This window comes from Pristiophorus japonicus, chromosome 21 (genome assembly GCF_044704955.1).
Source record: "Pristiophorus japonicus isolate sPriJap1 chromosome 21, sPriJap1.hap1, whole genome shotgun sequence".
Taxonomy (NCBI): Eukaryota; Metazoa; Chordata; class Chondrichthyes; family Pristiophoridae; genus Pristiophorus; species Pristiophorus japonicus.
In genome coordinates this window covers 3,176,287-3,203,092 of record NC_091997.1, presented here as the reverse complement: position 1 = coordinate 3,203,092, position 26,806 = coordinate 3,176,287, and the positions used below count along the sequence as shown (strand labels likewise).

Here is a 26,806-nt window from a genome sequence, read left to right as displayed (position 1 = left end):
CAGGAGTCGGGTCGGGTCCAGTCCGGGGGGGGGGGGGGGGGGGGGGAGCGGGAGTCGGGTCGGGAGGAAGCAGGAGCTGGCTGTGGGAGGAGCCTTATTCACGCAGCCCCAGTGAGGCCATTGGGCCAGGGCTAGGGGCTGCGTGCTTCGGCCCCTCCCACACAGTTTTGGGCGCCTGGAGCTACTGCACATGCGTGCCGACTGTAGCGCGCATGTGCAGAGGTCCCGGCACTGTTTTCAGCGCAGGGACCTGGCTCCGCCCCCTATAGCTCCTGCTGCGCTGCGCCGAGGGCCAGAGGACCTGCAGGGAGGTGGAGAATACAGAGGGTTTTTTTAGGCGCACTTTGTGGCGCGAAAAACGGGCATCCAGGTCAGGACTGCGCCGTTCTAGGCGCGGCTCGAAACTTGGGCCCATAGTGCTGTTAGGGAGGGAGTTCCAAGATTTTGACCCAGAGACAATGAAAGAACGACAATATATTTCCAAGTCAGGGTGGTGTATGACTTGGAGGCAAACTTGCAGGTGAGTTCACATATGCCTGCTGCCCATGTCCTTCTAGGCGGTAGAGATTGGGGGTTTGGGAGGTGCAGCTGAAGAAGGCTTCTGATCATTGCCCTGTGAGCCCTGCTGAAAAGTACATGGGAATGTCAGTGAGAGGAGGATTGGCTCAGCTGTTCGGTCCCCATGTTGGATTAACCTGCCGACTCTAGTGTGGGCTTTCTTCAAACAGCTCCAACAAGTGTTTGTGCGTAAAAGGTATATAATTTCAGTAATGTTCGTAGATCTTGTTTTTATTTGTTTTGTTGACTAGCTATACATTACTTCAGGTTCCATTGTTTTTCTTCAGCTGTTATCTCTAGTATTTTGCAGCCTTACTTTTAATCTATGCAGTTTATTAGCAGCGTATTGCACTGCTGTACGTGCAGGCTGGCATGTGCAGTTGTGTTCAATATACAGAACTGGGTTTTGTGAGAGCTTTGAACTCCGTTAAAGTTACATTCAAGGGTTGTTGAACTCCTTGGTGAATCAGTGCTGGCAGGCTTTAAACTGGCAGGAGCTGTGTGTTTTTTGGCCTGGAAGTGAATTTCACAATGTCTAGGAGAAACACACTGTTCCTCTGTTGGATCTGTAGGGAACATAAACAATAAAACAAACAGACAGAGAGGGGCCCAGGCTCGTTAAATATGCTCACCAGTTCAGTGTGCATCTATATATTTTACTTCTCATTTATGATTTGATCTTATTATGCATGGAAGTGGGGCATCCATGTTTTAATCATGCATCATTTCATGTTATGCATGTTGCATCCATATTAATGAGATCCAACGATGATACAGAATTGGTCTGCTTTTTCTTTAGTGCATTTGCTTACCTGTTTCACAGTGCACGTTTTAATTACACTGAGAAAATACAGGAATAAAAAGAAAAATTAATCAGGAGTGGAACTTTTACTTTTATTTGACTTGCGAAAATACTTGGATTACTTTTTTAATCTGTGCAGTATACATTAATTTACAATCTCTGCTCTCACACATACTCTCTAATGATATTCTCCACATAAAGTGATCTTAGACATAATGGGGTATTAGTTTGTCTGAAGAAATGTTGCTGCTGGATAGTGTCTGCACTTTGCAAGGAAATTGTTAGGAACACTGTAATGCCTAATTTCCTAGCATAGTACAGGCACTGGAAATTTCTATTCTGAAGGGTGTACACTCAAAATGTTAATCTGTCTTCTCTTTTCAGCTACTTATAGACATTGTTATTATTTGAGTATTATTGAAGTTAGTGCTGCATTGTTAATGTCTGTCTTTCCCCAAGAGCATGTCTACCTGCACCACATTGCATGCTCCTTCCCTGCCTCAGGCCATCTGCTGTTGAATCCCTCATCCCTGCCTTCGTCACCTCCAGACTTGACTATTCCAGTGCTCCCCTGGCTAGCCTCCCATCCTCCACCCTCAGTAAACTTCAGCTCATCCAAAAAGTCTGCTGGCTGCATCCTACCAAATTCTGCTCATCCATCACCCTTGTCCATGCTGACCTACATTGGCTCTCAGTCCCCCAAATACTTACAATTTAACATTTGTATCTTTGCATTTAAATCCCCATCTCTGTAACCTCCTCCAGCCTTAGAAATAATCCCCGGCCACCAAACTTTCTGTTCCTCTGACTCTGGTCTCTTGCTTATCTCAACCTCCACCCCCTTTCTCCCCAATCATTGGTGCCTGTGGCTTCAGCTACCTAGGCACCACACTCTGGAATTATCTCCTTAATTCCCTATGTTTTTCACCCTTAAGGCAGTTCCTAAAAGCCACCTCTTTGACTGTGCTTTTGGTTGCCTCGTTTAATATCCTCCTTTAGCTTGGTGAACATTTTTGCCCCATCCTCCTTTAGCTTGGTGAACATTTTTGCCCCATCCTCCTTTAGCTTGGTGAACATTTTTTCTATGATGTAGGTGCAACGTTTAATTGTTTGTATAATTTCCAGCAAAAATAAACTGTGTTGCCCTTATGGTGTCTGCATTGATTCAATTTCTCCTTTTTATTTCTTTGCAGCATTTTGAAACTTGCATTTCACCAGAAACAAGGATCGATAACGATCTGTTGACAACTGCTATGACTTTGTCTCCTTCTTGATTGTAACATTTAATTTGAGAGTACACATACTCAGGTAAGCAAGCAAAAAGTAACTATATCTCTTAATACCAGGGCTGTAACAAAACTTACAGATGCTAGTCTGAAGATTTCTCTATTTACTGTGAGTTTGGTGCTTACACATTGGATGCCAAACATCATTAATTGTTCCAGTTTCTATACGTTGTACTGTTTAAAAAGGGAGAATACAGGCCAGACAGCCCAACCTCGGTGGTGGCAAATTGCTGGAAAAAATTCTGAGGAACAGTATTAATGGTCATTTAGAAAGGCATGGATTAATCAGGGACAGTCAACATGGGTTTGCTAAGGGAAGATCGTGTCTGACTAACTTGATTGAATTTTTTGAGGAGGTAACAAGGGGAGTTGATGAGGGTAGGGCATATGATGTAGGCAACATGGATTTTAGCAAGGCTTTTGACAAGGTGTCACATCACAGGCTGGTCAGAATAGTAAAAGCCCATGGCAAGTTGTATCCAAAATTGGCTCAGTGGTAGGAAGCAAAGGGTAATGGTTGACGGTGGTGTTTGTGACTGGAAAGCTGTTTCCAGTGGGGTTCCGCAGGGCTATACTTGGGTCCCTTACTTTTTGTGGTACAGATGCATAACCTAAAATCCGGAACCCTCGGGACCGAGACAGTTCCGGACTTCGTGTTTTTCTGGACTTTCACATGCATTTCTGACGTCACGAATCCGGAAACACCCTAGTCCAGGTTGAGGTATTTCTGGATTTCGGAATGTCAGAAAGACCGGGGGAGGGGGCCCCGCTGAGGTGGTGTTTGGGCCCCGCTGAGGTGGTGTTTGGGCCCCGCTGAGGTGGTGTTCGGGCAGGGCCCCGCTGAGGTGGTGTTCGGGCAGGGCCCCGCCGAGGTGGTGTGGCTGGGCAGGGCCCCGCTGAGGTGGTGTTCGGGCCCCGCTGAGGTGGTGTTTGGGCCCCGCTGAGGTGGTGTTTGGGCCCCGCTGAGGTGGTGTTCGGGCAGGGCCCCGCCGAGGTGGTGTGGCTGGGCAGGGCCCCGCTGAGGTGGTGTTCGGGCCCCGCTGAGGTGGTGTTCGGGCAGGGCCCCGCTGAGGTGGTGTTTGGGCAGGGCCCCGCCGAAGTGGTGTTCGGGCAGGGCCCCGCTGAGGTGGTGTTCGGGCAGGGCCCCGCCGAAGTGGTGTTCGGGCAGGGCCCCGCCGAGGTGGCGTTCGGGCCCCGCCGAGGTGGTGTTCGGGCCCCGCTGAGGTGGTGTTCGGGCAGGGCCCCGCTGAGGTGGTGTTTGGGCAGGGCCCCGCCGAAGTGGTGTTCGGGCAGGGCCCCGCTGAGGTGGTGTTCGGGCCCCGCTGAGGTGGTGTTCGGGCCCCGCTGAGGTGGTGTTCGGGCAGGGCCCCGCTGAGGTGGTGTTCGGGCAGGGCCCCGCCGAGGTGGTGTTCGGGCAGGGCCCCGCCGAGGGGGTGTTCAGGCGGGCTGGCGAGTTGAGCGGCGGCCAGGCCTGGGATCGGGCAGCGGCGGGGCCCCGAGGTCAGCAGTGTTGGCGGGTCCAGTTCCTGGAACATTTAACAGATTGCGGAACTCCGGATTTTTGACGCTGCACCTGTATACATCAATGATTTAGACTTCATTGTAGGGGACATGATTAAGAAGTTTGTAGATGATACAAAAATTGGCCGTGTGGTTGATAGTGAGGAAGAAAGCTGTAGACTGCAGGAAGATCTCAGAGGACTGGTCAGGTGGGCAGAACAGCGGCAAATGGAATTCAATCCAGAGAAGTGTGAGGTAATACATTTGGGGAAGGTTAACAAGGCAAGGGAACAAACATTAAATGGTAGGATACTGTGAAGTGTAGAGGAACAGAGGAACCTTGAAGTGCATGCTCACAGATCCCTGAAGGTAGCAGTACAGGTAGATAAGGTGGTTAAGAAGGCATATTGGATAATTTCCTGTAGTAGTCGGGGCGTAGAATAGAGGAGCAGGGAGGTTATGCTTGAACTGCTTAAAACACTAGTTCGGCCACAGCTACTGTTCTGCATTCAGTTCTGATCACCACATTACAGGAACGATGTGATTGCACTCAAGAGGGTACAAAGGAGATTTACGAGGATGCTGCCTGGATTAGAGAATTTTAGCTATGAGGAAAGATTGGATAGGCTGAAGTTATGTTCTTTAGAACAGAGGAGGCTGAGAGGACACTTATGTGAGGTGTATGAAATCATGAGGGGCCTAGATGGAGTGGATAGGACCTATTTCCCCCAGCAGAGAGGTCAATAACCAGGGAATATAGATTTAAAGTAATTGGTAGAAGGATTAGAGGGGAGTTGAGAACTTTTTTTACCCAGAGGATGGTGGGGGTCTGGAACTCACTGCCTGAAAGGATGGTAGAGGCAGAAACCCTCATCACATTTAAAAGTACTTGGATATTCACTTGAAGTGCCATAACCTACAAGGCTGCAGACCAAGAGCTGGAAAGTGGCATTCGGCTGGATAGCTCTTTTTTGGCTGGCGCGGACACAGTGGGTTGACTGGCCTACTTCTGTGCCATAAATTTCTATGATTCTTGATTGTTTTTTCAGCATCTAACTCTCTCTCAAAAAGAATCAGGCAAAAAGAAGGGCCATCAAGCCCAGTAAACTTGCCCCATCTAGTCAATGGTGAAACGGTGTTCACTCATTCTCCAACAGTGTTATCTCTTAAGAGAAGTCAAACAAAGGCAGAGAGAAAAAGAAACTGTGATCAATTCAGGAAAAACTCTGGGAAATTCCTCGCAGATTCCCTAAGACAGTTAATCAACCAGGAGACATTGGTTACCCATGGCTCACAACACAGTTAACTAGCAATTCCCATAACCTGATTTGTTGCCAACAGATTTTATATCCCAGGACTCCAGTCCTCTGATCTCTGTTCATTTCAAATAACCTATCTAACCGTGACCGTGTCCAAACCTGTCTTTAATTTAAAAATATCAACCTTATCACCTCTAAGCCTGTATTTCTTCAAAATAAATAACCCTGGCTCTTGGAGCCTAACCTCATAACCAAGGTCACTAAGATTTGTTATCACCTAGGCTGCCTTTCTCTGCACACTCTCCAGAGCTTTGATATTCTTTACTGCGTGTGGGAATTAAAACTGAACATAATACTCCAAATGTGGATGACCTTGTATAGTGTAAGTATACTACTCAATTGTCCTGGCAGTACAACCTAAAACCTAATTTGCTTTGCCTAGCAACCTCTCACTGTTTTTGTAACTTTAATTCAGATCTCTTGTTCCTTTACCTTTTCATAGGTGACCCTGCACAGTATAAACATGCAGGAATTTTCTAACCCCATGTTGTACAACACTATACCTGTCTACATTAAATAACATTTTTACCTAACGTATCTAAATACGCCTACAACCTACTGATTTGGATAGAACTACCAACTCCCACACACATTTCTGTAATCTCCGTGAATTTAAAAATGGTTAGATTTAAGGCTTCCTGTAGATCACATCTTAATGCACATGCATCGAAGGTTCTGAAGCTTTTAAGGCATGTTCTAGTTAAAGCTTCAAAGCACCAGGTACAGGTTTGTTGAACTCCTTAGTAACTCATGCCTGATAAACTGTCATCTTATCTTTTTGCAATGATTAGCTTTTGATATTGGTGTGGTTAGCCATTTCTTTGGGAACCAGCCAACTATAAATGTATGATGGTAACATACACATCTCAGTGAATTTACAAGATATTCTGTAGACTGTTTTCCCTGTTCCGATACAGGACAGTTTGTAATAAGATAAAACAGAACATAAGAGTTATGCATGTTGGGGCATGCACAGTTGTTTTTGTACAGCCCCATTCTGATATTGAAATACCTACTGTTCTCCTCGGTCCTAGTTATTAGACAGCTCAAGTTTAAATAGAGATTTGAGACCTTTACTTCTCTTTGATTGTTGACCCAACTTACATAGAGTTAATTCATTGATCAGTTAAACCCAATTAATGGATGTAAAGTGGGTTTAAGAGATGTTATGCTAAATTTCTATCCATTTAGCACGTATTCAGTTTGCCGGTTGTGGTTTGTACTGCACAAGAAATGTCTATCACTTTTGCAGTTAATCATATAAAACCAACCCCCTGATGAAGTTACTTAGATGGCAACACAATTTCTCGATTTATTTATTTTTGTTACCGCATTCAGTCACCTATCCATCCATATAAAAGAGGCTTTCAGGGCTTCTACAGAATGCAGTTTAAGAAAGTGCATTTTAAAGAGAGTACAATTTTGAGGCGATTGTGAACTTTTTTGGGGGGCCGTTCTTTACTGTTTCTACTTAGTTGGTCAAGACGTTCTATACCAAGTGTTCTAACTTTTTTTGGTATGTTCAAGATAATGGGACAATGGATGTCTCAATAGAAATCCTCCTTTATCTGTTTGGAGGAAGAAGAAGCACAACAGAGGGTGCTAAGCATACCAGTCTGCACCAAAGGCAGACCTCGCCCACCTATTGGTATCCACCCTCCCACATTATATATACTAGTGCATCTATCTGGCAATAACCATGCAGAACTGGCTACATAGGCCACATGTCAGGGCACAGACAGGTGCAGAGCTATGCGATCTGATGCTTGGACACTCGAAGCTAATTCGCACCATAGGATTTGCACTGCCGGTTGCTATTATAGTCAGCTGTATCTGCAAGTCCTTTTGCTCTGTCTTCTTCCAGGCAGGCTGCAATGATGCTGTATGGGAGAGTGCAATGGAATGGAAAGCAGGGTCACCCTCCTTGCTTCCAGTTCAGTATCCACCACCTCCACTTTTCCAGCCACGTTTCATTGTTTCATTGCTTCTCACTGAGACATTGGAGTAAATTTTCAACTTGCATTCAGGATACGATACTGCCCTTGCGGGTCTGTTCTAGAAACCGTCTGATTTTTATTTCCATTGATTAAAATCAAGTGACTTCTATAACAAGTTTCCAATCGTAATGCTAGTTTTATGCCTGAGCGGCAAATTGAAAGTCTATAGATGTGTTTGCTACAGGTAGGCTGGTGATTACAACATCAAGTTGTTACTTTCTTGTGCTGATTCCCTCGCACAGTCTGGCAGCTATGTCCTCCAAGAGTTGGTTGGCTCATTATCCCTTGCTTCCCACAAGTGAAAGTTGAGAGATTTCATAGGGTCCAGAGGCAATATTCAGGATGCCAAGGAACATTTCCACATGACTATGACCCCACTGCTGGGGACATAATCTACTGTGAGGATGGGGCATTCCCAGAAATGGCGCTGGAAGAGTCTAGGATGTTGAATCGTAGATCTGATTCTGTGATAATGGTTATGTCATGCTGTCACTGGACCAATCTGAGACAGATCTCTCAACTTGGGCACCGTATGCTATTGAGGAGAACTGTGCAAGGTCAACTGGGATATGATTACCCAAGTCCTGTCCTGATGCAACAATGCCTGTCTGTCTGATTTTTTTTTTCCCCCTTGTTTTTGAATTTTGCAGTACGCACACTTCCCCAATGGACATTAGTGACCCAGTTCATTTTTGTCTGGTGTTAGCCTACAAATCATCAGATTTATTTCACAACTTGTCAAATGGTGGAATTTGAATACATGATCTTTGGGTTGCTAGTCCAGAACCATAAACATTAGGCTACTGTAGCCACCAGCACAGACCAGGAACCGCTGAACTGTAAGGCTTTTTTCTGTAGATGGTCTTGTCTTTGCCATTGGGGACTTTTTTCCTAATTGGTTCCTTTATTTAAGTACCAATTCTTTGACCAAATCATTTCCGTTCTGCAACAAACGTATTGGGGTGGCAGAGATCACTTCACGATTGGAGTACAGAGGGACAACAAAAAAGGGCAAATGAGAATTTCTTACAACCAATAAAGATTCATGCCTGAAAATTATTACTATTTTGACCATAAATCTGTAACCTGGAAGTATTTGTTCAAGTTAAATATGTGACTTTATAAGAAAGTAGACTAAAATAACTTCTTGAGGAAGAAGTTAAAGGTTGAATTTTGCACTTAGAATTTCCATAGTGTTTTTATTTGGTGAATTCAAGTTTTTAACAATGCAAACTTTGAGCATGCTCTGAAAACACTGTACAAAGCAGTGGGGCCAATTTTCAACGTTGCCAAGCATGAGGCAGGTGGTGGATGGAGTGATCAAAACACCCATCCATTGTCACCAGCAAAAGGCCCGACTCACTTTGCTGGACAGGCCTTATTTGCATTCTATTGGTGAGCTGCCTGTGCCTTTCGAACGCTGAAGGCAGCTTGCCATTTTGAGAGCACAGGAATTCTGGCGGGACAGTCATAGGTCACGGCCATGTAGTGATGGGTTAAAGGGGAGGGCTGGTACGATCGGGAGGGTGGGGGGCGCATAGAGCATTAATAAAGGGTCAAAGGATTATGAGCAAGGAGTGGGTATAACAATTAATAGTAAAGCTGAAACCACAAAACTGCCAAAGAACTTAATTTATTAATGTTGCAAGACCCATTTCCAGCGATCCCTGTAAGTGATGCTGGTCCTGGCTGTTTCCAGCTCTGTATTGTAGGCTGTAATAACGTCGTCATTCCAACAGCTGCTTCTTCCATAACCTGTTAAATAGACACTCCTGCACTTTGAGTTTTTCTTACTATATTTCTGCACCATTGCAACAGTAAGTCTTGTTAATGAACATAAAACAAATTTGTACAGAAACTAATCATTGGGGACACTGAGTATCATCTGTTGAATACAACATGACTGAGGGCTATTGCCAGATAATTGACCATCCAGAGAAAGTGCTTAATTCCAATTGCATGTGTTCTTTATTACTGTAGTTCAGAATCAGTAGGCTTCTACCTGAGCCAAAATTGATTCTGATCCAATTATAGACTTACACTGTACTGTTCCCTTTTTGCCCTTATTGTTTACAAGTCTTAATTGAAGCATAAAATTTCATGGCATTGGCAAACAACCCAAGCATGGATCCAGCTTTAACTGTGGAGCTGTTAGCAATAACAGTTGAGTCTTAATTTCAGAATGATTCATTCCTGTAAAGAAAAGCAATACAGGGTATGTATTTCAACAGAAAAGAAATACATTTTAGCATTAAAATGAAAAAAAAATAGCCTGGTTAGAAGCCTTTTGGTTAATTTGAGTAATACTGATGTTAAAATGGATGATGTGGAATCTATATGGGTAGAGCTGCAGAACACCAAAGGGCAAAAAACGTTAGTGGGAATTGTGTACAGACCTCCAAACAGTAGTAGTGATGTTGGGGAGGGCATCAAACAGGAAATAAGGGGTGCATGCAATAAAGATGCAGCAGTTATCAGAGGTGACTTTAATATGCATATAGATTGGGCTAACCAAACTGGAAACAATACGGTGGAAGAGGATTTTCTGGAATGCATAAGGAATGGTTTTCTAGACCAATATGTCGAGGAACCAACTAGGGAGGAGGCCATCTTAGACTGGGTGTTGTGTAATGAGAGAGGATTAATTAGCAATCTCGTTGGGTGAGGCCCCTTGGGGAAGAGTGAACATAATATGGTGGAATTCTACATTAGGATGGAGAATGAAACAGTTAATTCAAAGACCATGGTCCAGAACTTAAAGAAGGGTAACTTTGAAGGTATGAGGCATGAATTGGCTAGGCTAGATTGGCGAATGATACTTAGAAACATAGAAACATAGAAAATAGGTGCAGGAGTAGGCCATTCTGCCCTTCTAGCCTGCACCGCCATTCAATGAGTTCATGGCTGAACATGCAACTTCAGTACCGCATTCCTGCTTTCTCACCATACCCCTTGATTCCCCTAGTAGTAAGGACTTCATCTAACTCCTTTTTGAATATATTCAGTGAACTGGCCTCAACAACTTTCTGTGGTAGAGAATTCCACAGGTTCACCACTCTCTGGGTGAAGAAATTCCTCTTCATCTCGGTCCTAAATGGCTTACCCCTTATCCTTAGACTGTGTCCCCTGGTTCTGGACTTCCCCAACATTGGGAACATTCTTCCTGCATCTAACCTGTCTAACCCCATCAGAATTTTAAACGTTTCTATGAGGTCCCCTCTCATTCTTCTGAACTCCAGTGAATACAAGCCCAGTTGATCCAGTCTTTCTTGATAGGTCAGTCCCGCCATCCCGGGAATCAGTCTGGTGAACCTTCGCTGCACTCCCTCGATAGCAAGAATGTCCTTCCTCAGGTTAGGAGACCAAAACTGTACACAATACTCCAGGTGTGGCCTCACCAAGGCCCTGTACAACTGTAGCAACACCTCCCTGCCCCTGTACTCAAATCCCCTCGCTATGAAGGCCAACATGCCATTTGCTTTCTTAACCACCTGCTGTACCTGCATGCCAACCTTTAATGACTGATGTACCATGACACCCAGGTCTTGTTGCACCTCCCCTTTTCCTAATCTGTCACCATTCAGATAATAGTCTGTTTCTCTGTTTTTACCACCAAAGTGCATAACCTCACATTTATCCACATTATACTTCATCTGCCATGCACTTGCCCACTCACCTAACCTATCCAAGTCGCTCTGCAGCCTCATAGCATCCTCCTCGCAGCTCACACTGCCACCCAACTTAGTGTCATCCGCAAATTTGGAGATACTACATTTAATCCCCTCGTCTAAATCATTAATGTACAGTGTAAACAGCTGGGGCCCCAGCACAGAACCTTGCGGTACCCCACTAGTCACTGCCTGCCATTCTGAAAAGTCCCCATTTACTCCTACTCTTTGCTTCCTGTCTGACAACCAGTTCTCAATCCATGTCAGCACACTACCCCCAATCCCATGTGCTTTAACTTTGCACATTAATCTCTTGTGTGGGACCTTGTTGAAAGCCTTCTGAAAGTCCAAATATACCACATCAACTGGTTCTCCCTTGTCCACTCTACTGGAAACATCCTCAAAAAATTCCAGAAGATTTGTCAAGCATGATTTCCCTTTCACAAATCCATGCTGACTTGGACCTATCATCACCTCTTTCCAAATGCATTGCTATGACATCCTTAATAATTGATTCCATCATTTTACCCACTACCGATGTCAGGCTGACCGGTCTATAATTCCCTGTTTTCTCTCTCCCTCCTTTTTTAAAAAGTGGGGTTACATTGGCTACCCTCCACTCCATAGGAACTGATGGAATGTTGGAAAATGACTCAATGCATCCACTATTTCCAAGGCCACTTCCTTAAGTACTCTGGGATGCAGTCCATCAGGCCCTGGGGATTTATCGGCCTTCAATCCCATCTGTTTCCCCAATACAATTTCCCGACTAATAAGGATTTCCCTCAGTTCCTCCTCCTTACTAGACCCTCCGACCCCTTTTATATCCGGAAGGTTGTTTGTGTCCTCCTCAGTGAATACCAAACCAAAGTACTAGTTCAATTGGTCCGCCATTAGTTAAGGGGTTGACAGTGGATGGGGCAATGGCAGACATTTAGAGACTGCATGGATGAACTACAACAATTGTACATCCCTGTCTGGCGTAAAAATAAAAAAGGGAAGGTGGCTCAACCGTGGCTATCAAGGGAAATCAGGGATAGTATTAAAGCCAAGGAAGTGGCATACAAATTGGCCAGAAATAGCAGCGAACCCGGGGACTGGGAGAAATTTAGAACTCAGCAGAGGAGGACAAAGTGTTTGATTAGGGCAGGGAAAATAGAGTACGAGAGGAAGCTTGCAGGGAATATTAAGACGAACTGCAAAAGCTTCTGTAGATATGTAAAGAGAAAAAGGTTAGTAAAGACAAACGTAGGTCCCTTGCAGTCAGAATCAGGGGAAGTCATAACGGGGAACAAAGAAATGGCACACCAATTGAACAAGTACTTTGGTTCGGTATTCACTAAGGAGGACACAAACAACCTTCCGGATATAAAAGGGGTCAGAGGGTCTAGTAAGAAGGAGGAACTGAGGGAAATCCTTATTAGTCGGGAAATAGTGTTGGGGAAATTGATGGGATTGAAGGCTGATAAATCCCCAGGGCCTGATGGACTGCATCCCAGAGTAGTTAAGGAGGTGGCCTTGGAAATAGCGGATGCATTGACAGTCATTTTCCAACATTCCATAGTCTCTGGATCAGTTCCTATGGAGTGGAGGGCAGCCAATGTAACCCCACTTTTTAAAAAAGAAGGAAGAGAGAAACCAGGGAATTATAGCCTGAATTATAACCAGGGAATGTCAGCCTGACATCGGTAGTGGGTAAAGTGATGGAATCAATTATTAAGGATGTCATAGCAGCGCATTTGGAAAGAGGTGACATGATAGATCCAAGTCAACATGGATTTGTGAAAGGGAAATCATGCTTGACAAATCTTCTGGAATTTTTTGAGGATGTTTCCAGTAGAGTGGACAAGGGAGAACCAGTTGACGTGGTGTATTTGGACTTTCAGAAGGCTTTCAACAAGGTCCCACACAAGAGATTAATGTGCAAAATTAAAGCACATGGGATTGGGGGTAGTATGCTGATGTGGATTGAGAACTGGTTGTCAGACAGGAAGCAAAGAGTAGGAGTAAATGGGTACTTTTCAGAATGGCAGGCAGTGACTAGTGGGGTACCGCCAAGGTTCTGTGCTGGGGCCTCAGCTGTTTACACTCTACATTAATGATTTAGATAAGGGGATTAAATGTAGTATCTCCAAATTTGCGGATGACACTAAGTTGGGTGGCAGTGTGAGCTGCGAGGAGGATGCTATGAGGCTGCAGAGTGACTTGGATAGGTTAGGTGAGTGGGCAAATGCATGGCAGATGCAGTATAATGTGGATAAATGTGAGGTTATCCGTTTTGGTGGTAAAAACAGAGAGACAGACTATTATCTGAATGGTGACAGATTAGGAAAAGGGGAGGTGCAACAAGACCTGGGTGTCATGGTACATCAGTCATTGAAGGTTGGCATGCAGGTACAGCAGGCGGTTAAGAAAGCAAATGGCATGTTGGCCTTCATAGCAAGGGGATTTGAGTACAGGGGCAGGGAGGTGTTACTACAGTTGTACAGGGCCTTGGTGAGGCCACACCTGGAGTATTGTGTACAGTTTTGGTCTCCTAACTTGAGGAAGGACATTCTTGCTATTGAGGGAGTGCAGCGAAGGTTCACCAGACTGATTCCCGGGATGGCGGGACTGACATATCAAGAAAGACTGGATCAACTGGGCTTGTATTCACTGAAGTTCAGAAGAATGAGAGGGGATCTCATAGAAACGTTTAAAATTCTGACGGGTTTAGACAGGTTAGATGCAGGAAGAATGTTCCCAATGTTGGGGAAGTCCAGAACCAGGGGTCACAGTCTAAGGATAAGGTGTAAGCCATTTAGTACCGAGATGAAGAGAAACTTCTTCACCCAGAGAGTGGTGAACCTGTGGAATTCTCTACCACAGAAAGTAGTTGAGGCCAATTCACTAAATATATTCAAAAAGGAGTTAGATGTAGTCCTTACTACTAGGGGGATCAAGGGGTATGGTGAGAAAGCAGGAATGGGGTACTGAAGTTGCATGTTCAGCCATGAACTCATTGAATGGCGGTGCAGGCTTGAAGGGCCGAATGGCCTACTCCTGCACCTATTTTCTATGTTTCTAAATGTACCATATTGCCATGCACAAAACGTGTTCTTGCATCGGGCACTCCTGCTGGGGAAAAAATTTACTTGCATGTGTATATAAATTTCATCTCCAAAATAAAATTTTTGCTTTATAAAAATTCTAGGCTATATGCTGGTTAATAAAATGTCTCTGATTTGAGGCAAATGGAAAATAAATGCAAGTTCTTTTAAAATTGCATTAAAAGAAATCTGCTCCCCGCTCAGCTGGCGAGTGCATATGTACGAGTGTACTGAACCATATAAATCATGGAGGTCCATCGTTTGATCTCCAGTCTGAGCTCATTTCGGGTAATGATGGGATGCTGCATTCCAAATTAAGGAGGAAACCAGTGCTCCCACTACTGCTGAATCCATAAATGTGATTACAAATAAAATATTTCTGTATTTGTGAAAATTAACACAGGAAAATATTCAGGCATATCTTTGCATGAGTTTGCACCTTCAGAAGGGGATGGACGAGGGAAATAAAATTAGACGGAAACTTGAAGAAAAAATAAATAAACTCAGTGCTCAAAGGGCTAAAATGACTTAATTTGTAGATTTCCCATGTTTCAAAATCACATATTTAATACTCTCAGAAAAATATAATTTAAATGTAGTCTAAACCAGAAATTCCCTTGAGGGTAAAGGCACAGCCCAATGTAACGCTAAGTTCTGTGGACGAGAGACCCCAGGTTTGATTTTCGGTTTTTACTGGGTTAACTGATCTCAGTCGGTACGTAGCAAAACATGGAGGGATGTGGGTGTCCATAGTCTGTTATTTCCTACTCTTAGAGTGGATATGAGATTCTGGGATTATAGCTGTCAAAGCAAACGACTGTGTGTGTTTTGTTTTGATGTGTTTCACTGGAGTGTATTAATGTAATAAATCCAGCATTTGATGGACAATAAATTAGATGCAAGAACAATTCTTCAGCTCTATTTAAGTGATAATGGAGCACTATTTTTTTTACTATGCCAGGATTGTACTGTGTTAAGCAATAAAGGATAATGGGGCTTTTGAGAGACTTAACAAATCCACTTTTCAGGTTCCTCAAAAGCCCTGTTATTCTTTATCTTGCAGTACAGTCCAAGCTTTTGTCTGTTATTACTGGCAATCACAGTTTCAACTATCTTGCTATTCTGGCCTTTTCCATTTCCATTAAGTTTCTGCCTGGTCTCAACCAGTTGCAGGCAATTCTCCATTCCAGCTGACAAATGGAACCATAGATGTTTACAGGACAGAAGGTGGCTATTTGGCCCATTGCTAGCTCTTTGTTAGAAAAATTCAAAACTAATCCCACTGTCCTGTCTTCTCCCTGTAGCGCCCCTGTATTTTCAAGTGCTTCAAATGTTTACTCACCTTTTCCTAAAAAGAAATGCACTGTTCTCTGCCTCAGCTACTCCTTGTGTCACCAACATTATTCTATGCTTTAACAACACTCTGCATGAGGAAATTTCTTTTAACATCTCTTCTCCACTGTCTTAATGGCAATTTTAAATTGGTGACCCTTGTCACTAGCTTCCCAAATAGATTTCATCCCCTTTAAAAACCTTCAGAATTAAAAAAAACTATTAAATCTCCTCTTGTCCAGTGAAAATAGTCCCAGTATCCACGGCACGGCCTTGGACAACATGAATCATTTTCCATACCTCTGGAGTCTATCAGCAAGGGCAGACATCGATGACAAGGTCCAACACTGCATCCAGTGCGCCAGCGCAGCCTTCAGTCGCCTGAGGAAGAGAGTGTTTGTAGACCAGGATCTCAAATCTGGCACCAAGCTTATGGTCGACAGGGCAGTTGTGATACCTGCCCTCCTATATGGACTATATACAGCAGACACCTCAAAATGCTGGAGAAGTACCACTAGCACTGCCTCTGCAAGATCCTGCAAATCCACTGGGAGGATAGATGCACCAACGTCAGTGTTCTCACTCAGGCCAACATCCCCAGCATCGAAGCACTGACCACACTCGACCAGCTCCGATGGGCGGGCCACATCGTCCGCATGTCCGACACGAGACTTCCAAAGCAAGTGCTCTACTCGGAACTCCTACACGGCAAGCAAGCCCCAGGTGGGCAGCGGAAATGCTTCAAGGACACCCTCAAAGCCTCCTTGATAAAGCGTAACATCCCCACTGGCACCTGGGAATCCCTGGCCCAAGACCGCCCAAAGTGGAGGAAGAGCATCTGGGAGGGCGCTGAGCACCTCTAGTCTCGTCACCGAGAGCATGCAGAAACCAAGCACAGATAGCGGAGGCAATATGTGGCAAACCAGACTCCCTACCCACCCTTTCCTTCAATCACTGTCTGCCCCACCTGTTACAGAGACTGTAATTTCAGCATTGAACTGTACAGCCACCTGAGAACTCACTTTTAGAGTGGAAGCAAGTCTTCCTCGATTTTGAGGGACTGCCTATGATGATGAAGGCTTTATACATTTGCTGTACATTGGCCTTCGTGGAGGAGCCAGTATTTCAGCTAGTGAGGAATTGTAGTGTGAATCAGGGAACTGTTAACTGACAATGTAATGGGTTATTTTGACGAAAGAGGAAATTCCATTTATTTATTTAGTGCATGGGTACTCGGTACACTTTTCTTGCTGCCACAATCCTGAGCAATTATTTTCTCAAGTAAAACTCTTATATATTGAACATTAAAGCAAGTTTCAAAAAGAATACAACAGCTAGTCTGTGAAGGCACTCTGGTGGTACAGAAGGGTTGCCAACTCTGGCGAGGACATTTTCCTGGAGGTTTCATCACATGACCTCCAACCATCCCGCCTAACCATAGTTTGGTTTACCCATCTCCAGTATGTTTATAACTAATAAACAAAAGTGTTCAAAGAAAATGGGGAAAAAAACACAATTTTAAAAATGTTGCTGATTTTTTTTTTTCTCCTGGTTTGCTCTCAGTAGTTAATCCTAGAGATTTGATGGTGAGGGGTTGCTCGTGGCTCTTGTGACAACCAATTATCTAATGTATTGATGGTGCAACTGTGTACATTGACTTTACAGGCATGTTTTGCACATACCAGTATATTATGCTATGCATATTGTTTACTGTGATGATTGCGGTGCTCAGGGTGGAGAGATCGGGGGCCTGCCAACAATAGCAATTTCAACCAGTGGAATACATTGAAAGATTACAATGCCCACTTTCTGCTATTTTATCTCATTCCATGAAGCCTTCCATTAGCAGAATGCCATTACTGCAGAGCAAGGCCATTAGGCCCAAAAAGCACGTCTCTCACAAATCATGGTAAAGAAACCTGACTGTTTTGATACTTTTTTTTGCAACTAAATGTTTTACTACTCATTACTCGTGCTAAAGAAAGCTGATGTGTGCCAATAATCCATTCACATTGAGAAAATAAAAAAAAATGAATGCTAAGCTAATAAAATGATCGTTACTGCAAATTTGAAAAAAAATGGCCTCAGTCATGCTGAACTAATATTCTGCCACCATGTGTGACCGATGGATTATTTATCTTGCATTTAAGCAGCTAGACCCAAAATTTATACGCCCGATGCCAGCTTTCAGCAGCCAGTGTAGTCATGATGTCCAGATAGTGTTACTGATAGTTGGTTACTGTTTTCACTTCTTAGTCTGGACAGACTGTTTTCTGGAATCTTTTTTTGAATTAGTGCCAGCAGTAGAGCTTTTAAGAATGTTACATCTCCATGACACCTCCCCCCTCCCCCACATGCACATGCACGCACACGTACATATACCCCTCCCACAGGTACATGCACATCTACCTCCCCCCACACGCACACACACATACCCCCCCCCCCCCACACGCGCGTGTACACACACACCTACCACCCACACACCTGCCCGCCACACGCGCGTGCACACACACCTACCCCCTCCCATCATCATAGGCAGTCCCTTGGAATCGAGTAAGACTTGCTTCCACTCCTAAAGTGAGTTCTTTGGTGGCTGAACAGTCCAATACTGGAGCCACAGACCCTGTCATAGGTGGGACAGACATTCGTCGGGGAAAGGCGGGGTGGGGGGGTGGGACTGATTTACCACATGCTCCTTCCGCTGCCTGCACCTGACCACTTCATGCTCGCGGCATTGAAATTCGAAGAGCTCAACGCCCTCCCGGATGCACTTTCTCCACCTAGGGCGGTTTTCGGCCAGGGTCTCCCAAGTGTCAGTGGTGATTTCGCACTTCAGGGAGGCTTTGAGGGTGTCCTTGTAACGTTTCCGCTGCCCACCTTTGGCTCGTTTGCCGTGAAGGAGCTCCGCATAGAGCACATTGCTTAGGGAGTCTCTTGTCTGCTATGCGAACTATATGGCTTGCCCAACGAAGCTGATTGAGTGTGCTTCAATGCTGGGGATGTTAGCCTGGGCGAGGACACTGATGTTGGTGCGCCTGTCCTCCCAGGGGATTTGCAGGATCTTGCGGAGACATCGTTGATAGATCTCCAACAACTTGAGGTGCCTTCTGTACATCGTCCATGCCTCTGATCCATACAAGAGGGCGGGTATTACTACAGCCCTGTAGACCATGAGCTTGGTGGTAGATTTGAGGGCCTGGTCTTCGAGCACACTTTTCCTCAGGTGGCCAGTGGCTGCACTGGCGCACTGGAGGCGATGTTGAATCTCTGCATCAATGTCTGCCTTCGTTGATAAGAGGCTCCCGAGGTATGGGAAATGGTCTGCGTTGTGGAGGGCCGCGCCGTGAATCTTGATGACTGGGGGGTCAGTGCTATGCGGCGAGTACAGGCTGGTGGAGGACCTTTGTCTTACGGATTTTAAGCGTAAGGCCCATGCTTTCACATGCCTCGGTGAATACATCGACTATATCCTGGAGTTCAGCCTCAATGTGTGCAGACGCAGGCGTCATCCGCGTACTGCAGCTCAACGACAGAGGTTGGGGTGATCTTGGACCTGCCTGGTTCGGCGTAGGTTAAACACTTCCCACTGGTTCTGTGGTTTAGTTCCACTCCAGCGGGGAGCTTGTTGACTGTGAGGTGGAGCATGACGGCGAGGAAGATTGAGAAGAGGGTTGGAGCGATGACGCAGCCCTGTTTGACCCCGGTCCGGATGTGGATTGGGTCTGCAATGGATCCGCTGGTAAGGATGTCGTCGTGGAGCAGGCGAAGGATGTTTACAAACTTTTGGGGGCATCCAAAACAGAGGAGGACACTCCATAAGCCCTCACAGTTGACAGTGTCAAAGATCGAAAAAGGCCATGTATAAGGGCTGGCGTTGCTCCCTGCATTTTTCCTGCAGTTGTTGTGCTGCAAAGATCATGTCCGTTGTGCCGCGTAGGGGACGAAATCCGCACTGCAATTCCGGGAGGAGCTCCTCGGCCACGGAGAAGATGGTTGAGAGAACTCTAGCAACGGCTTTCCCAGTGGCTGATAGCAGGGAGATTCCTCTGTAGTTGCTTCAGTCGATCTTGTCCACCTTTTTAAAAGATGGTCACGATCACTGCATCTCTCAGATCTCCCGGCATGCTCTCCTCCCTCCAAATGAGAGAGATGAGGTCATGTATCCGCGCCAACAGCGCCTCTCCGCCATACTTTAGCGCCTCAGCAAGAATTCCATCTGCACCCATAGCCTTGTTGTTCTTGACCTGTTTTATGGCTTTGCCTACCTCATGCAGCGTTGTGGTTTTACTGAGGTGGTGACGGGTCGCATGCTGCGGGACAGAGCCGAGAACACTCGAGTCAAAGGCAGAGTCTCGAGTGAGGAGATCTTCAAAGTGCTCCTTCCAGTTGGCCCTGACTGTCTCGGTGTCTTTGATGAGTGTTTCCCCATTCTTGGCCAGGAGTGGGGTGGGGCCTTGGGAGTTTGGACCGTAGGTGGCCTTGACTGCGATGAAGAATCCTCCCATATCGTGGCTGTCGGCCAGTTGTTGTATCTCCTATGCTTTCTCCATCCACCACATGTTCTTTAAGTCCTGGGTTTTTTGTTGGACCTGAGCCTTGAGCCGTCTGTAACGTTGCTTTGCAGCTCTCGAGTTGAGTTGTTGCTTGAGGCTCAGAAATGCTCTGTGCTTACGATCTATTAGTTCTTGGATCTCCTGATCATTTTCATCAAACCAGTCCTGGTGTTTTCTGGTTGAGTAACCAAGTGTCTCTTCACAGGCACTGGTTATGGAGGCCTGGAGGGCAGACCAAGCACTGTGGGCATTCAGCATCTCAGGGCTGTCAAGGCACGCCAGATTAGCTGTGAGGCGCTGGCTGTATAGGGCTCTCTTAGCTGGGTCTTTAAGTGCCCCGGTATTAACTTTTTTGCGGCACTGCTTCTGCTGCCCCCTCTGCTTTGAGGCTATGTTAATATTGATGATGGATCGGATTAGACGGTGATCTGTCCAGCAGCCGTTGACTCCTGTCATGGCGTGGGTGATTAGCACATCCTTGCGATCCCTGGCTCGGACGATGACATAGTCGAGCAGGTGCCAGTGTTTGGAGTGAGGGTGTTGCCACGATGCCTTGTATTTGTCCTTCTGGCGGAACAGGGTGTTGGTGATGAGGAGTTCGTGTTCTAGGCATTTTGTCAGGAGTAGGGTGCCGCTGGAATTGGCTTTCCTTACCCCCTCTCTGCCAATCATGCCTCCCCAGAGGGCTGTGTCTTTGCTGACCCTGGCATTAAAGTCACCTAGGAGGATCAGTTTGTCGCCCATGGTGATGCGGGACAGGAATGTCTCGAGGTTGGAATAAAAACCCTCTTTAGCCTCATCCGTTGAATCGAGTGTTGGGGCGTACGCACTGATGACTGTGGCGCATTGGTTCTGGGATAGGGTAAGGCGAGGAATCATGAAGCGTTCGTTAACCCCGTAGGGGGAGTCTTTGAGGCGGTCGACCAGTTCATTTTTGACGGCGAAACCGACTCCATGAAGGCGGTGTTCTTCCTCTAGTTTTTCTTTCCAGAAAAAGGTATAACCTCCGCCATGTTCCTTGAGCTGGCCTTCCCCTGCCCACCAGGTCTCGCTTAGGGCGGCGATGTCGATGTTAAAACATCTTAAGTTCCCGGGCAACTATAGCGGTGCGGCGTTCCGGCCTGCTGCTGTTGGAATTGTCCATGAGGGTCCTGACGTTCCAGGTCCCGAACTTCATATTAGTGAAGTGGAAGATGCCTGTGCGTGAGTTCTTTTAACGTGGGGTGGCCGCTGCACACCGGCACCACACGGGCTTAGCCGAGCAAGGTCTTGGTGCATTGGCAAGGGAGTCCAAGACGACTGGAGACCAGGCACCGCTGTATGAGCCTAATTGCCTACAGCGAGGTGTTGGCCGCAAGCTCAGCGCCGAGTAGCGCTACTGATGGTAGGTGGTCCGAGGCTTGGTTGGGGGGCAGGCGTTAGGAAGGTCAACTGTCTACTGGGGTTCCGAGGGATGTTTTGGAAAGTTTCTTCTAAGGTTAAAAATTTCCTCAAAGGTTTCCAACTTGTTTTAAAAGTTTAAGAGTTTAAAAATATTTCCAAAATATTTTTTAAAGAGTTACACAGGTTGATTAAAGGTTTGATTAAAAGTTGATAAATCTAAAATGTAAATCAGTTATAAAAGTTTACCCAAATTGTTTACGAGTTTAAAAGTTGATTAAAAGTTTTTTTTTTCTTTTTTTTTTTCAATTCGTAGCCAATTGTTCCAATTCTTTGTCAAATCACAAACGCCAGAGGTCACCTTGCACACGCCAAGGATCACTCTGCGCCAATGCTCTTAGCCAAAAGGCCTAGAGCCACTGCACCGTTCCTGGAAGTACTGCAATACCAGGTTCGTGCCATGGAGGTGGATGGGTCAGGTCCCCCACACACCTCCGTGGAGGTGGATGGGTCAAGCCACCCCACCCACCTCCTGTTTCCAAAAAAGCAAGCATATACCTTCCTGACCAGGGAGAAACCACCCGGAGGTCATGGTGGCTGGTCAGGTCAGTTATGCATGATCTTAGCCAAAAGGCCGAGAAGCGATTAAAAGTTTAATAATTGATTAAAAATTGATTAGAGGTTTAAGATGTAAGTCAGTACAGTAGTAGGAGCTCCGGCCCCTCGAAGAAATTACGGCAGCTTGGTCCCTTCGGCCGGTTCAGCGCCGAGCCCGGAGTCCCTTCGGCCGGTTCAGCGCCGGTTCCGGAGTCCCTTCGGCCGGTTCAGCGCCGGTTCCGGAGTCCCTTCGGCCGGTTAAGCGCCGGTTCCGGAGTCCCTTCGGCCGGTTCAGCGCCGGTTCCAGAGTCCCTTCGGCCGGTTCAATGCCGATCCCGGAGTCCCTTCGGCCGGTTCAGCGCCGGTTCCGGAGTCCCTTCGGCCGGTTAAGCGCCGGTTCCGGAGTCCCTTCGGCCGGTTCCGGAGTCCCTTCGGCCGATTCGACACCGGTTCCGGAGTCCCTTCGGCCGGTTCAGCGCCGGTTCCGGAGTCCCTTCGGCCGGTTCAGCGCTGGTTCCGGAGTCCCTTCGGCCGATTCGACACCGGCTCCGGAATCCCTTCGGCCGGTTAAGCGCCGGTTCCGGAGTCCCTCCGGCCGATTCGACACCGGTTCCAGAATCCCTTCGGCCGGTTCAGCGCCGGTTCCGGAGTCCCTTCGGCCGGTTCAGCGCCGGTTCCGGAGTCCCTTCGGCCGGTTCAGTGCCGATCCCGGAGTCCCTTCGGCCGGTTCAGCGCCGGTTCCGGAGTCCCTTCGGCCGGTTCAGTGCCGATCCCGGAGTCCCTTCGGCCGGTTCAGCGCCGGTTCCGGAGTCCCTTCGGCCGATTCGACACCGGCTCCGGAGTCCCTTCGGCCGGTTCGGCGCCAGTTCCGGAATCCCTTCGGCCGGTTCGGCGCCAGTTCCGGAATCCCTTCGGCCGGTTCGGCGCCAGTTCCGGAATCCCTTCGGCCGATTTTGAAAAGTCTTGAATGATGTCCCAGTGTAGGCCGCAAGCCCCAAACAGGAGCTGCAGGCCGGTGCGGGGTCCCTTCGGCCCGGGGTAGAGTGTGCTGCCCACTACTCCCTACGCGCACCCGCACGCTCACTCTCATACACTCACTCTCATTCTCTCTCTCTCTCTCTCTCTCTCTCTCTCTCTCTCTCTCTCTCTCTCCCCCACCTGAGATACTAGTGTAGCAGTTATTGTGGAATATGTTTTGCAGTTGTGCTGTTTCAATTTAGCTGTTTAAATTCCTGTCCATTTTATCATAAGCATTAATCTACTTGAAATCAACAGGTTAGCAGTACAGGTTGGACCTCTCTGGTCCGGCACCCTCGGGACCTGATTGGTGCCGGAACAGAGAACTTTCCGAACAACGGGAGGTCACGCTGAGCCTAGGCTTACCTGTTGACGGCGCCTGGGCTCCTGAACGCCTGTGGCTCAGGCTGCGAAACTCGGGCCTCGCTCTCTCTCTCTCCACAGCAATGAACACTGAGAGCCAGTAAGCGCAGGAAACCGGGACGCCACCCATGCAAAGCGGCAGCTGCTCACTGAGAGCCAGGAAGTCGGAAACCGATGCCGATGCTGAACCATGGATGTTTCCGGACCAGAGAGGTCCAACCTGTAGTTTTAAAATGTCACCGACGAGATTTAGCAGGAGTGCTTTTAGCATTCGTACCAAACCAGCAGCAATTGGAAAATAGACCCCGAGCACATTGTTACTCTACATAACAGCAGTACACCTACATAGATTGATTTCTGGGAGGATTGTCCCATGAGGAGAGATTGAGTAGAACGGTCCTATCCTCTCTAGAGTTTAGAAGATGAGAGGTGATCTTATTCAAACGTATTAAATTCTTAGAGGGCCAGACAAGATAGATGCTGAGAGGCTGTTTCCCCTAGCTGAACAGTTTAGAACTAGAGGTCATAGTCTCAGGGTAAGGGGTCAGCCACTTCGGATTGAGATGAGAAATTTCTTCACTCAGAGGGTTGTAACTCTTTGGAATTCTCCAGCCCAGAGGGCTGTGGTTGGTGAGTCATTGAGTATACTTAAGGCTGAGATCGATAGATTTTGGACTATAAAGGAATCAAGGGATATGGAAATTGGGCGGGAAAGTGGAGTTGAAGTCGAAGATCAGCCATGATCTTATTGAATGGCAGAGCAAGCTCCAGAGGCCGAATGGCCTACTCCTGCTCCTATTTCTTATGTTCTTATGTTCTTGCAACAGCAGTGACTGCACTTCAAGCTAATTCATTGTATGTGAAGTGCTTTGGGATGTTTCTGATCGACATATTAAGGCACTTTATAATGCTAATTCTTTCCAGGCAATCAACAAAATATGTTCTCATTAGTGGCCAAGCCCCCAAGCGATGTGTAATTTAGGTGCTCTGTGCTAGACTTTGCTTTGTACCAAAGCCATATCACTCGTATAAATATGGCACAAAAATCCTAGTGGAACAAGGCTATACTCAGAGAAATTATCGCAGTTTACTCGCTTATATGGCCGCTGTATTTAGTACTGGATACTAGTGCTCCTTCCATGGCAGCACACAGGTACTATGGTGTTGTTAATATAAAATGAAAACAATGTAGCGGTGTTTCGTGTGTGTAACACGTCATCAGAACCAACAACTGAAAGATAAACACTTGTCAATTGGAAAAAAATAGAAAAGTGAGGGAGAAGTAGAGAATCATGAGATATCTCCATCACAGTGAAGGAGTAAATGGACGAACCTCTAGGACAAGGAGCTACTGATTCAACCACTTGTGATTCAGTCTTTAGTATAATTTAAATTTAATCCAATTTTACCCAGCCTGGAATTTAACTTGACTTGAGAGAAACCATAGTGACTGAGTAATTCAGCACTTGGCTGCTAAAGTTGAAGTGCCTGCTTTGACTGCCATTCAAAACATCCCTCTCAATCTGCAGTATGCTAAAAGGGTGGAATTTTGGTTGACACTTGGAACAAGCATGTTTCCTATTTTGGAACTTGCAATTCCACTATTTTTCTTTGGCTTGAGAATCTAGTACACCATTTCAGGCTTTGTAAGTGTAAGGATGCCCTGGTTAAGATGGTATGGTGGCATTTGAGAGCTATGCTTGAAACTCATATCGTTTTTATGTTGGATCAGTTCTTAACCTGTGGGCCATCTAGAAATGTCACACAGAAAAGAGATGTGCTACTTGGCGAGTGGAGGAGAAAAGAAGTGTCATTCTGTAGTTTTGGCTCTCCAACTTAGTCCAACAAGGTGCTATCAAAGACAAAAAGTCTGCTGTTCGAAATGCCTTCCTGCAGTCTGTGGGAGGGTTGTTAAAGTAATAGCAAATTACCCCACCCCCACCCCAGCCTTCTAATTTCAGCAGGTATGGTTTAATTGTCAAAGTTATGGAAAGTCTCTTACTTACTTGGCACCATTGAAACATTGAAGCTGACTGGAGTTCCATGGGGATAAGAACTGCTGAGGACTGAAATCAGGACACTGGTTCTCTTCTTGATTTATTTATTTGCAGCAGTGGGGAGAGACCGACTGAAATCCAAGTTATGCATTTGAACGTAAATGATTTAAGCTGCCTGTCAGGTGGAAGGGAGCTGAAGAGACAGGCCAGATGTAATGCTGTAGGCAAGAACTACAGCACTGTAACATGTTTCAAATATGTAATGACAAGGAATGATTAGGAGAACTATATGTATTTGCGTGTATGTGTGTATTTTTTCAACAATTTTTTTCTATCAACCTGTAGTATCGATTGTAAGCAAACAAAAGCAGTTTATTCAAAAGTATAGTTAGCGGTTTAATGTTCTATTTTTCTGCAGGAGTTCCTTTTGTAAGGAGAGATTAACACACCCTTTAAGATACTGTCCAGTGAAGTACTGAACCGATGCTATGACCCTGATCTGTGCTTCTTTAACATTTCTCAGACAGGGCAGCAGTTAGATGCTATATTTCCCCATAACTCTTCCACCCGTCATTCTTTCCCCCCCCACCCCTGCAGTGGCATACCTAGGAATGTAAATTTGCATGCGCGCTGACTTATGGTAAAAAGCCAGTAACCAAAGGTCTGACATCACGGTGTGTCATTTACAGTACAATAACAACAACTTATATTTACATAGTATTGCCTTTAAAGAGTAAAACGGCCCAAGGCACTTCACAACAGTGTTATAAAACAAACAAAATCATAGAATAATAATCATGGGGGGTAAAGGGGATAAGTGAATGTAGTTCCTACAATGTGTACAGGACTCCTGTCTAACCCAATATATAAAATGTCCAACAAGGGAGAATTTGCTATTGTATCTAGTAATGGGGAATGAACCAGAGCAGATAAGAGAAGTAAAAGTAGGGGAACATCTCGGCAATACTGACCATAATATATGCTTTAAAATAATAATTGAGAAGGGCACAAATATGACAAAGACATAAGAACATAAGAACTAGGAACAGGAGTAGGCCATTTGGCCCCTTGAGCCTGCTCCACCATTCAATAAGATCATGGCTGATCTGATCACAGGCTCAGCTCCACTTCGCTGCCCGCTCCCCATAACCCTTGACTCCCTTATCATTCAAAAATCTGTCTATCTCCGCCTTAAATATATTCAATGACCCAGTCTTCATAACTCTCTGGGGCAGAGAATTCCACAGATTTATCACCCTCTGAGAGAAGAAATTCCTCCTCATCTCTGTTAAATGGGCAACCCCTTATTCTAAAACTATACCCCCAGATCTAGATTCCCCCGAGTGGA

General features: G+C 46.0%; 1 protein-coding gene and 1 pseudogene across 11 annotated transcripts in view; one reads left to right on the top strand and one right to left on the bottom strand.

Annotated features, from left to right (window-relative positions):
• raraa (retinoic acid receptor, alpha a) overlaps positions 1 to 26,806 on the top strand; it is a 634,542-nt gene that overhangs the window by 82,721 nt on the left and 525,015 nt on the right. For all 11 annotated transcript variants that reach the window (XM_070864263.1, XM_070864259.1, XM_070864257.1 and 8 more), the window contains one exon: positions 2,554 to 2,668. The gene's annotated coding sequence lies outside the window, so the exon portion shown is untranslated. The remainder of the gene's footprint in view (positions 1 to 2,553; positions 2,669 to 26,806) is intronic.
• On the bottom strand, positions 21,899 to 22,130 carry LOC139234219 (U2 spliceosomal RNA; annotated as a pseudogene).